A 12,125-nucleotide genomic window follows, 5' to 3' on the forward strand; every position below is an offset into this window, starting at 1 on the left:
AAGAAGTGGCTCAAGTGAAGAATCAGCTTTGAAAATAAGTGAGGAAGAATCCAGAACCACAAATATTCAGGTATAAGGCTTGAACATTCAAGTATAAGGTTTGAACCTACCCCTCAAGCCTTATCTTAAGGAAGGGTGTGTGTGGCAGTATGAGTTGCTTTTATGGAGTTGGTATTAAGGTGAAAGGAGTTTGGGTGGGTGGGTCAAATCCAGGCTCAGGTGGCACAGAGACACTGAGAAGCTTTAGGACTAACTAAAACACCTGGATGCAGGCGCATCTGCCTTATAGCTTTAAGGGCAGCAGTGTCAAGTAATGGAGGACAAGATTGTTGGGCATTCCTGGAGTTGTTTTTGTGGACTAGCAATACTGTGTGGATCCAGGAGTAGGAATCTCTGGTTGGAGACCCAAGAGGAGCAACAGGACTGGAGAGAGTGATCTGCTGAGTGAACTGGCTGGTGGGAAGGACTGCAGTTTTCAATGAACAGAGCAGAGGTCAGCAAAGACAACTTGACAAAAGCGTTGGAAGCCCAAAGTGATTTTTCCTCTTCCCATCCTCCTCCCTAGGATAGAAGTGAGCCCAGAAGAGAAAGCACATAAAGAAGCTGAGGGAGGGAGTGAAACAGATAAGACATTGTAAAAAGCTCATTTGAGATTGTTTGTGTAGAACTGTATATGTATGGTTTGTTAAGTTAAGGCCAGTGTATATATAAACATCAGAATAAATAGAGAACAACTGTGTATGCATATCTGGAAAGTTCCTGACCCTTTTCCCCATCCTCCAACAGTCCCTTTAAAGCCTTTTTTTAATAGCTGGAGCCTCAGTCCACAGCCTTTGACCAACATGAAGTTCCTTAGCTCTTCTGTTGGGAGCATTGGAACTGCCCGAGAAGCTGCATAAAGAAAGTAGGCTTTTCTCTGTGTTTCAGACAAACGAAGAAGTAAAATAAGTATCTTAAGACTCTGGTAGGCTTTATACACTATTTTAATGTTTTAAAAAATCCAAGCCACAAAAGCATGAGCTCTCCAATAGTCTTAACATGCCAACTTTAGTTTAAAAAAAATCCCAAATCATTAAAAAAATTGATAAAAGGGGTGAAAAAATTCTAACCTCAAGCTCTTGATGATTTCACCATGTCACAATGCCTTTTGTGGCCATTAGCTGCCTCAAAACATTGTTGTTTAAAGAAGGACAGCCCTGGCTGAGCCAAGTTTGCCCATGCTGTTTTACAGCAATGCACTTTGGAGGAGACATTTGTTTTAGCTGTTGCCTTTGGCAGACAGTGAAGAGCCAGAAGTCCTTGTTAACCAACTACAGATCACCCAGAGATCTGGCAGAAAATCCTGATCTTCTTTATTTTATGAGACACAAGTAGGTGAATTACATATGATAATCTTCCCCAAACTATATTCTTTCCAGATATGTGGACTTCTGCTCTATGAATACTTGAGTCAGCATGGCCATTGTTAAGAACTCTGGAAAAGTTCACCTAATGGTAAAGTATTTACTCACTTCATGGACAAATCTGATCCCTCTGGACAAGAGAAAGGACAAAAAATTCTGTCCACATTTTCAGTGTGACCCTCTCTTCTAATAGAACAGTGATGTCAAAATCAATTTGTTCTTAAATCTGTGTAAGCATTTAACCAAACTCCAAATTGTTTGAAATAGCATCCATGGCCAGATTTGATGTGAGTTAGGGGCAAGTGAAAGAAACGGGTCATTTCTTCTTCCAGCCCTGTTTCCTGCATCTCACTGCAAAGCATTCCATTTATTTTAATTTCATTAATTCAAATATTTACAAACCACACATTTGGAACAAATTTACCTAACAGCATGGAGAAAATACAAGAACAGAAGTAAAAACATAGCAATATATTGTCATAAAATTTGAAATGGATAAACGGCAAGAATTAACAATAATTTCAAAAATAATTCAGCTAAACCTCGCCTCCCCCAAGCCACAGCAGTACAGTACAGGTGGGGAACTTCTAGCTCTTTTGGTTTTATTGAACTATACTCCCCCCCAGGAGCCTCGGGCAGCCTGGCCAATGGAAAGATATGCAACAAGCTGAAGGGGTTTCTCCTACTCTGTCTATGGGGCATTGCACCAGACCTTCCTTTCTTCCCCTCACCTGTCTCAAACTCAAGCAAATTTCATCTAGTACAGATTTAAGGCATCTGCTGCATTCTGGGAGAGCAGCTATATGATTCCAAGCAATCCCTCAAGCCTCTCAGACCCATTACTTTCTCCAGCTTTACTTTAGCCCAGTTCAGACAATTCAGCCTGCCAACATGACAGTATGTTTCTCAGAACTCCTCCTTTTTCTGTGCTCCTCAAATGTTCCATTCTTCTTTTTGGCTGACATTTTATTCTTATCTATTTATTAGATTAATAGGCTGTGTTTTGCTGTCAAATAGTCCCAAGGTAGCCATTTCCCCATACAGTACTGCTATTCCTAGGATTGTATATTTATGATTGTCAGAACTCTCAAGTTTTGTCAAAGAAACATCTGGTGTTTCCTCTCAGAGTAACTGATAAGTCACTAAACCATCAAGGCTTATCAGTCCATTTGATGACAAATTGCAGTGATACTTAGAAATCATTCTAATTTAGTCCTAAAACACCATATTAATTTGTGTGTGTGTGTGTATCAATGACATATTTATTAGAAATATTTTTTAAGATGAAATGGTTTCACAGACACAGGCAATCCCTGGGTTAAGAGTGTCTGACTTACGGACAACTCCTACTTACAAACAGACTGCCATAGAGCCTATTAGATTAAAAATTTGAGTTAAATACAATGGTTTGTAATAACGAATGCACACGCTACTTTGTGATGCTCATGAAAACATTGTGCAGCATCAGTGGTTTGTTGGCTCAAGGAAGGAGAACACTGTCCGCCATTTTAAGTCAGATCACATTGCCATTAACACCGTGTTGAGTGTGTAACTTTATATTTGGCTTACATTTTTCTTTTATTTACTCTTGTAACCATGCCTCCGAAGTGTAAATCTGATGCTAGTGCTGGTGATGCAACAAAGAAAAGGAAAACAATCATGACTGAAAATAAAGTGGAAATAATAAAGCAATTAGAAAGAGGTGAAATGCCATCGGTCATTGGAAAAGTGTTAGTCTACAGTCGGTCAACAATCAGAACAATTTTAAAGGAAAAAATGAGAATAATGGAACATATGAAAGTCCCTGCCCTGATGAAAGCTACAATTATTACTAAGCAACACAGTGGTTTAAATGGAAAGGCTATTGATAATTTGGTTACACAATCAAAATCAGCATAACATGCCTATTAGCCTTTCTTTATTGCAAAAAAAGGCTCAAAGCCTTTTCAATGATTTAAAAGCTGCACCTGCAGCAAGTGAAGGTGATTGTGATGAAAAATTTGTTGCAAGTAGGGGTTGGTTCAGTCGTTTCAAAGTGAGGGCAAATTTACATAATATTAAAGTGCAAGATGAAGCAGTGAGTGTAGATATACATGTTGCAGGTGATTTTCCTGATACGTTGAAAAAAATATTCAGGAGGGAGGTTATTTGCTAGACCAAATATTTAATGTAGACGAGACTGGCTTATTTTGGGAAAAAAAATGCCTGAAAGGACTTACATTTCAAAAGAAATGTGTATCAGGGCATAGGCATTGAAGGATAGGCTAACGTTGTTGCTTGGAGGTAACACATCCAGGGATTTCAAGCTCAAGACTTTGCTTGTTTGTCGCTCCCTAAATCCAACAGTACTTCACCATATCATTAAGGCATCTCTTCCTGTTATTTGCAAGGCAAATGCAAGGGCTTGGGTTATAATTGCCATCTTTGAAGATTGGTTCTTGAACCAAATTATCCCTGCTGTTGAACATTATTGCTTGGCCAAGAAAATTCCTTTCAAGATTCTCCTTGTGCTTGGCAATGCACCTGGACATCCAAGCACTTTAGGTGACCTTTACCCCAATGTAAAAGTCGTATTTTTACCCACCCACCCCAACACCACATCACTACTTTAGCCAATGGATCAGGGAGTCATAGCCTCCTTCAAGACCTATTATTTAACACGGGCTTTCTCACAAGATGCTGTGATGAGCTTAAGGGAGTTCTGGAGGAATTATAACACCTATGATGCCATCAAAAATATTGCTGATTCTTGGGATGAAGTGAAGCAGTCAAATATGAAAGGAGTGTAGAACAAATTGTGCCCCCAATTCATGCATGCTTTTCAGGAGTTTACAGCTGACAACATCGCCGGAGCCAGGCAAGTTGTGGTTGATATAGGTAATCAACTGCAGTTAGACATCAGTGAAAATGATGTTGTACAGTTACTCGACTCCCATGCCGAAGAACTGACCAATGAAGAGCTTATGGAACGAGAGCAGCAGATGCTAGCACTTGAAAAAAAAGACTGGGACCTAAAAACTCATCTCATTGAAACAAGGATGGCAAAGTTAGAGGAACAAGATCCTAATACAGAGAGGTTCACCAAAGTTTACCATACAGTTACCAAGGGCCTCAACTGCATTTATGACAAGAAAAAGAAAAGCTCTGTACAAACCTCCCTTGATGCCTACTTCAAGAAACTGACTCCAGTAGTAACCTGCCCCCCCCCCCCCCAGCAGCAGAATCAAACCCTGTCTCTCCAGCACCAGGCCCATCATTTTCAACGGTAGACATCTCTGCTCATCTTCTCCTGCATCATCCAATTATCGTTATCATAATGTTACCTCACAAATGCCCCTTCTGGTATGTAAGACATCAATGGAATGAGAGTGTTAACCTTTAATCATGATCTTTTTTCTTTTCTTTTTCTATCTAAACTGTTTTAAGAACTGTTTCTTTAATGCTTTAATGTTTTTTTAGAGTACTGTATACCTACACACATACATGTACAGAGATTCTCTCTGTCTCTCTTCAGTACAGTACCATATGTAGTTAGTTTTATTATTACTGTATGATTATTATTATGTACTGTATTATTATGTTTAAGATGTCTTAGGAAGGTAAAATATATACTATATACTAAAACAAACATTTGACCAACTGATGCTAAATAACTGTTCCGACTTACCTACAAATTTGCCTTAAACACAGACTTAGGAACGGATCTCGTTCGTAACCTGGGAACTGCTTGTATACTAGAAGATCATACTTCATTTGACTCTTCAACCCAAGCAAAAGCCAATGACATCAGATTGTGGGGTAACAGACATAACCTTGTGGGAATATGAAAATGAGTAATGGATTCCAATCACAGCTCAGTCACAAGGATAATCACATTGGCCTATATTTTATTGTGGTTGCAATGATTAGTAAGGGATTTGAGCTGTTGAGAAATATGCTGTATACGTAGTATTTTTACACTACAGAGTTAGAACTGATTTAATAACTACATCCTTTCCCTTAGGTGCTGTAGACTTTTTTAAGCAAGTGGAACTAGGAAATTGTTCCTAGTTCCACTTGCTTAAAATTCTTAGCCCTCTTATCAAATATCATTTGGAGGAAATCATATATGTTAATGAGGAAGAAACTTTTAAAATGAAAATCTTATTTAAATTAGTAGTGGATACATAAAAGAGATCAGTATGTTTTCTCTCCCTCCCACTATCTTTTTTGGGGTTATGTTAAATTCAGGATCATCTTCCTTTTGGGTAAATATACTGTTACACAAACCCCTGACATTGCTTTTAAAAAAGAATGATTGCTACCTTTGACATTGCTTCTGAATTATCATATCTCTAGTGCTATCTGTACTTCTTGAATCATGGTGTTTAAAGGAACAGTCTAAAAGTAGTGGTGGAATAAAAATTTCCCTCACTTATCACTAGAACCAACCCATTGTTCTCTTTCATAGCCACAAAAATTATGATCTTCAAGGGAGTATGACACACCTATCTATCTGAACCAGCCCAACTGTGTTTTCCTACATGAGGGTGAAACTGCTGTTGAGCTATATGATTTAAATGAACTTGAGATTCTTGTTATTGCAGAATTAAAAACACCAGAACAGGTATTTGGAATTCAGATGAGAATTCTAACAGAATTTTTGCATTCACATTGCAAAGCTACATAGGCAAAAGAAAACCAAAACACAGTAAGCCATGTGTAAGAATGACAGAAAGTCTTTGGAGTCTACCCGATCCCATAATAACAGTTGCTTTATCACTTGTTTTGGAATGGTGGACATGGGTAGAATCTTAAAAAAAAAAAAAAAAAAAAACCTATACAAATCATTCCATATGTCCATGATAGGCTTTAGTCTGTCTGTTTGTCTGTCTGTTTGTCTATTTCATAGCAGTTCATGAAGCCAGATGGCAAGCTACTTTTGAACCTGGGAAGACTTCCAAAAGGCAGCTTGTGACATTATATAGGGGGTGACAGAAGAGAAATAGCAAACATTCAACTATGTATGTCAAATCCCTGGAACATCCTAGAAATGACAATGAAGCTACTCTGGAGTAGCATAAGAGGAACAAATGAATGTCTACCCAAAACTTAAGATTGCCAATGCCTTGGTAACAGCCTTCCAATTGGTTATATTTACCACCTTCTATGTTATATGTGTGAAACCAAATACTCTCTTTGTCCCCTTCTATATGTGGGGGCTGTGTTGATCTGAGATCGGCACCATTCAAGGTGTCCCTATAATATTAATTGGGTTTCTGAAGAGCTTGGGAAGCCAAGATGGTTAATTAATGGCTCGACTTCTGCTTCTGAGGAAATATAGCAAACAAATGTTTTGCAGCCTTTTCTCTTGAGCTGCAGGGCATGCCATTCCTCAGTGGTGGGAACTCCCACCTTATCCTGCCTACTATCCCCAAGATACTACCTCTCCTGCCAGGTGGCATAGTAGTGTTGCCCTGTCTCCCACTGCAAATACAGAAAGGAAAGAATGAAGATGTGGATGGAGTGTTGATAGGCTGCTGTTTTTTACATTCTTCCATTGCTAGTTGGAGGGAGCTTTGGCTAGCAACAGGGGAGGATGGGACTCAACTGCAAGGACAATCACACAATGCTGCAGAAAGACTGCCAGAGGCTATGTGGCAGTTCCCTTTGTCTTTAAGCATCTGAAGAACTGATATCCCCTCTCACAATACTATAGATAACCACCTGCAACTAGAAGAGTAGAGAAAACAATATGAAGGAAGAAAATGAGCCACCTAATAATGTTCAGGGTTACAGTTTCTGATGGTACTTTGTAGGGATTTTTGATGAGTTACCAGTGCTGATCCTGCTAGGAACTGATATCATTCAGAGCATGGACTGCCCTGTTGTCCAGTGCACTATTGAGCATTGCCAGATCCCTTCACTTAGAATCCTTGTCCACTAAAGGCACTTAGACTGCAATTCCATTCACATGTTTCTGGGAATAAGCCACATTTGGGCTGCACCTCTAATTATGCACAAGATTGTGTTATAGCTTTCTTTTCACTTATCACAATAGCCCCAATTCCCAGCTACCAGTAATGGCCAGTGCAACTGATTCACCAATAATGTGTTTGCATGTAGTACAATGAAGTTACACTGTCCTTAGTTACTACTTCTGGCACAACATAAATGAACACCATTGTATACATTTTAATTAAAAGACTCTTGAAATATGTTAAATGCTCCAAATTGTATAGAGATGTAGGATAAGATCCATGTTCCATTCTCCAATATTTGAATGTAACTTGTGGAAAAGTCAGAGCATGGGCCAACTCTTTGGGACCTAAGTTCAGAGTCTGTGATTGTGTATCATGGCAGTGAAAGTACGGACAGCAAATGCAATTATCCTTCTCCATTGACCCATGATGAAGATCATAAAATATGAAGACAATTATTCCATAGGAGGCTGATGGCTGCATCTGATATTCAGTTTTTAGGCTGATATTTTCAAAACAGAAAAAAATGGTCAGGACTTTAAAACCTATGGGCATTTTCATAATAATAGCTATAGCAGTTTTCCCCAGCCTTATATCTTCCAGATAAATTGGGACTGCAATTGTCAGAATTCCTTGCCAGCACAGCTGTCCAGAAATTCTTAAGAACTGAAGTTCCTAGTAAAGACTGGATGCCAGGTTGGAGAAGGCTAACTTACACAAACTTACACAATGCTTTCTCCCTTGCATTGTGAGCTTAAAAGTAATATTTGAATACAATCATGAATCATTCCTGATTTCATTAGTATGTGTATTTCTCACACTCACAGTTGATTTGATAGGTCTAACAAAGACATATATGTTCAACTCTTGGCTGCATTCCTTACAATAAAAATATAGAAAAGGAATGACTAAATAGGACTAATACTGACTAGAGTCAGTCTTGGGAAGTACATATGTACTTCTTCCATGACATTTTAAAGAACTCATTTGCTTATGAAGAGGGATGGATTGAAGTGTTGCTTTTGAAAAGCTGAAGAAAATCAGGAAGACAAAAAGCACTTAATTTGATTCTCATTGGAATCAGTTTTCCTAGCTATTTCAAGTTGAAGTTGTAAATGTGATTTATAAGCTGCTCTTTAAAAAAAAGAAGTAGGATGGGGGAAAGAAACTTAAATGATTTCCAGACCACATTTTCACAAGTAGAAAAGGAAATATTACTCTCTCCAGGAGCTATTTAACATTGTACCCCGTCTAGACACAGACTTTCCTTGCTTTCCTACCAATAATTGCTTTGGGAAATCTGGGTGTGTATGTGCGTGTGTATGTTTGCCTATAGCAAGAAAAGAATTCCCTCCCTGTCAGCTGAAGCACTCACTCTGGCTTCAGTGCTTTACATCCAGGTAGCACATTTGCTATTGCATATTTGCATTCTCCAAAGAATTGGAAGAAACATCAGTACTGCTCATATTGCTAGCTATGTTCTAATGAAGGGAACAAACAGAAAGGGACCAGATGTCAAGGTAATCAGCTGAGAGATAGTTGTGTATCTGAGATGCCCTGGAAGGCTTTGCGTTTATCTGTTAACAACAACAAAACATACTTAATTTCCACCAGCATATTAAAATCTTCCTCTCATGAGCAGGGTAAAAAGAATGCCTTGCAATGAAAAGTTTTTCCTTTCTGCTAGAAAATTTGACTGTCTGATTACTCTGAGATTGACTGAATAGTCACTGTCTCCAGTTTGGGTTCTGGCCCTGGATCACATTACCAGAAGAGCTCCAGGAAAAAAACATACAAATGAATAAAATGAGGCACCTTTCCCCACTGGATTGTTTAATGCCTGTAAAGCCTGTGGCTCTTCTAACTTTAGCAGCACCTCTGCTCTAGGTTGGCTCCACCTTGGCGACGGAGCCCTGGGAAGACACAGTGATCTATTGCCTTTTTCCACTGCAGTGTGGGAGGTTAGGAGGGCAGTCTCGGCTGGAAATACTTCTGGTTTTTATTTTCCAGCCTGGAACACATTCTCTGGAACAAACAAATACCAGAACAGCTTTATGAGACATCTGCATTTTAGAGCCAGCCTTTGTAGTGTCTGGCAGCCATCAGAGGAGAACTGCTTTATCTTCCTCTGAAAAGTACACGGTCAAATCAATACCAATCTTTGTTGGCATTTTGTGGTTGGTGCACAGCATGGGAGAACGGCGGTGAAGAACAGGAGCAGCTATAGGCTTAACAATCCTAAATCAAAACCAATTCTGTTTCCAACTGAAATCTTTTTACTCTTTCCCTTGTGCCCTGCAACTCTCAACATCAAAACTCATTGCTCTAGAGAATGATCCCAGGATGCTGAGATAAAGGGACTGGCATGTTATGGTACCATGGAACAATAAGAAATAAATCGTATTTGATAGGTTTTTGCTTCCCATTTCGAGAGACAGTACACCATCAGCTCTCAAACTCTGGAGAGGAGAGGAGAGGAGACTGGCAAAATACACAAAGATACTTCCTGCAAACAGATCCCCCCTCCTCTAATTGCTTGGGGTAAATTCTCTATTTTCCCTTCCTTTCTGTGACTCATTTGTTTCCACCGCCCAATCTTTCTCTTTTCTGGTCAAGAAACAACCCTACAAAATTATGTGGTGAAGAATTAAAGGCAAAGTGACTTTATACATGTAGAATTATATATAGTCTAAGAATAGAAAGGAGAATTCAATGAGAGACCATTTGTTTACATTGTTCCATGGGGATATCCCATATTATCCATATAAATGATACAAGTAACTAACGCTATAAGGCCAACTTAACACAAATGATGGAAAGCGAGAGAGAGAGAGAGGGAGAGAGAGAGAGAGAGAGAGATTTTTTTGTTCTGCAAATGCTCAGTAGTTAAGAACATACCTGCTTTCAACAGGTGAAAATCTCTGCCCATACCTGTCATGTGTTAGGCCCACGGTGTGGATGAAGAAGGTGGGGATCTTCTCATCTGTTCAAAATATAGAGGGGCTACTGGAACATCCAAGTCGCCACTCCTTTTTTAAGCGGCTGGCACAAGTGGTCCTCTTTCCTCACTGCTTAAAATCTGGAAAACCTTTTACTTTTACCTTATATGAGCTGAAAGATGATGCTGGATGGCTGTCGGCCACATCTGTCAGGAGCCCCAAGCAGACCATTGGCCAAGGCCTGGTCACGTGGCATTACTGCCTTGACCTGCAACAGTTCAAGCGAATGTTGGTTTTACCCCCTAAGGAAGGCGTGCTTGACAATTTTCATATTTCTTCTAAATTTGGAGATTTCAGACAATGCTCAGAATGCCAGAGACCCATGTGGAAGTCATTAACGCCGGGAAGGAGGGAGGGAGAGAAGGAAGGGGGGAGACGGAGGGAAGGCATTGGGGGTGGGGGCAAGGGAGCGAGGCCTGGAGGCTGTTGCCAGCTACATGCCTGGGAACGTAAATGAACTCACTCAGGGAAAGTTGTTTGTAATAATTTGCTTCCTCTCCAGTTCTCCTGCCCCATTTGGAAAAGCAGAGCAACCCTGAGAAGCACATGCTTGAAGGGGATACGTTCTATCCAGTCAGTGAGAAATGCAGCAGAATGCAACAGCAGTGGAAGCAAAAGGAAAAAAACATTTAGAAGCCATTATTTTTGAACCCATAGGATGGAGTTGCTTACGGCAGGCTGCAGCCTACACGGTTCAGAACCTGAAGAGAGAGAGAGGCACTTCCCTGGCCTGGCTTGAGCTACCCTGTGATTTTCATTAGTCTGAGAAAACTTCATCTGACCAGGCTAAAAAAACATACAAGCACACGAAAAGCAGCAGATGAAATTCACAAAGATGATTTCTTTCCCTCATCCTAATCCTTTCTTGATCTTTTTTACTCTCTCTCTCTCTCTTTCTGACTATGCATGATCAAAGGTGATATAGGACATTTTTTTTCAATATGCCTTTTCCAGCCTGATTGGACTATATTAGATATCTAGAGTAGATTCAGAAGTCATGAATTAGGTTGGTGTCAATCTGATGAGGAAATATAGTCATGAAGTCTTGGAAACCAAATGTAGGTTCCTAGGTACAAGGTTGGAAGCTAGGATTTCTAGTGCAGCTTTCTTTAAACACTATCCGTTTGGCTGGACAGGTGGAACTAGGAGGTTTTAATGATTGGATAAAATAATGGTGTAACATGAAGTGGGATTTAATTTGGTAAAGTCCCAGGGAACATTTTTGGGAGAAGCTCAGTTAGTAAATAGGGAAGGAACCCATTTTATCCAAATGGAACCAAATTGCTTGAACTTACTATCAAAAAGTTGGTAAGCTGATATTGGGGAGAAGTCAATGAATCTGAAGATCTGAAGAGTTGGGCCACGTATACATTTAATAAACAACAATAACAACAACAGCTATTATTATTATTAAGAAGAAATTACAGTAAAAATATATTTGTTTCCCCAAAGGGTGATAGGTCAGAAAAAGGCCACAAGCAAGTAGTAGAACCTGTTAGTCAAAGAGCCCAAAGGAAAGTCATGCAGCTAAAATATTTGGAGAAAGATCCCACATATTGGTGTTTTTATGCTAATGCTAGAAATTTTAATGTTTTCCCAAATGCTTATTGCATTGTCATATTAGCACATCTGTAAAGTACAAGGATGTAAAGAAAATCTAAACAACAAAGTCATCAGTAAATGAACATGTAAATAACAATGATCGTTTACAAGCAGAGTTTAGGCATTCACCAAAACCTGCCTTCTGTCAATGATATCATTGA

At 39.4% G+C, this 12,125-nt stretch overlaps 1 long non-coding RNA gene across 1 annotated transcript in view; it reads right to left on the reverse strand.

Moving 5' to 3' along the window:
• LOC112541170 (uncharacterized) overlaps positions 1 to 10,612 on the reverse strand; it is a 29,312-nt gene extending 18,700 nt beyond the window's left edge. The window contains exon 1 of the long non-coding RNA XR_003085207.2: positions 10,295 to 10,612. This is a non-coding gene — a long non-coding RNA (uncharacterized LOC112541170). The remainder of the gene's footprint in view (positions 1 to 10,294) is intronic.
• Positions 10,613 to 12,125: the final 1,513 nt, after the last annotated feature.

The sequence above is a fragment of the Python bivittatus genome, unplaced genomic scaffold, assembly GCF_059951505.1.
Source record: "Python bivittatus isolate LINGU-HERP-01145 unplaced genomic scaffold, Pbiv_v1 ctg000080_np1212, whole genome shotgun sequence".
Lineage (NCBI taxonomy): Eukaryota > Metazoa > Chordata > Lepidosauria > Squamata > Pythonidae > Python > Python bivittatus.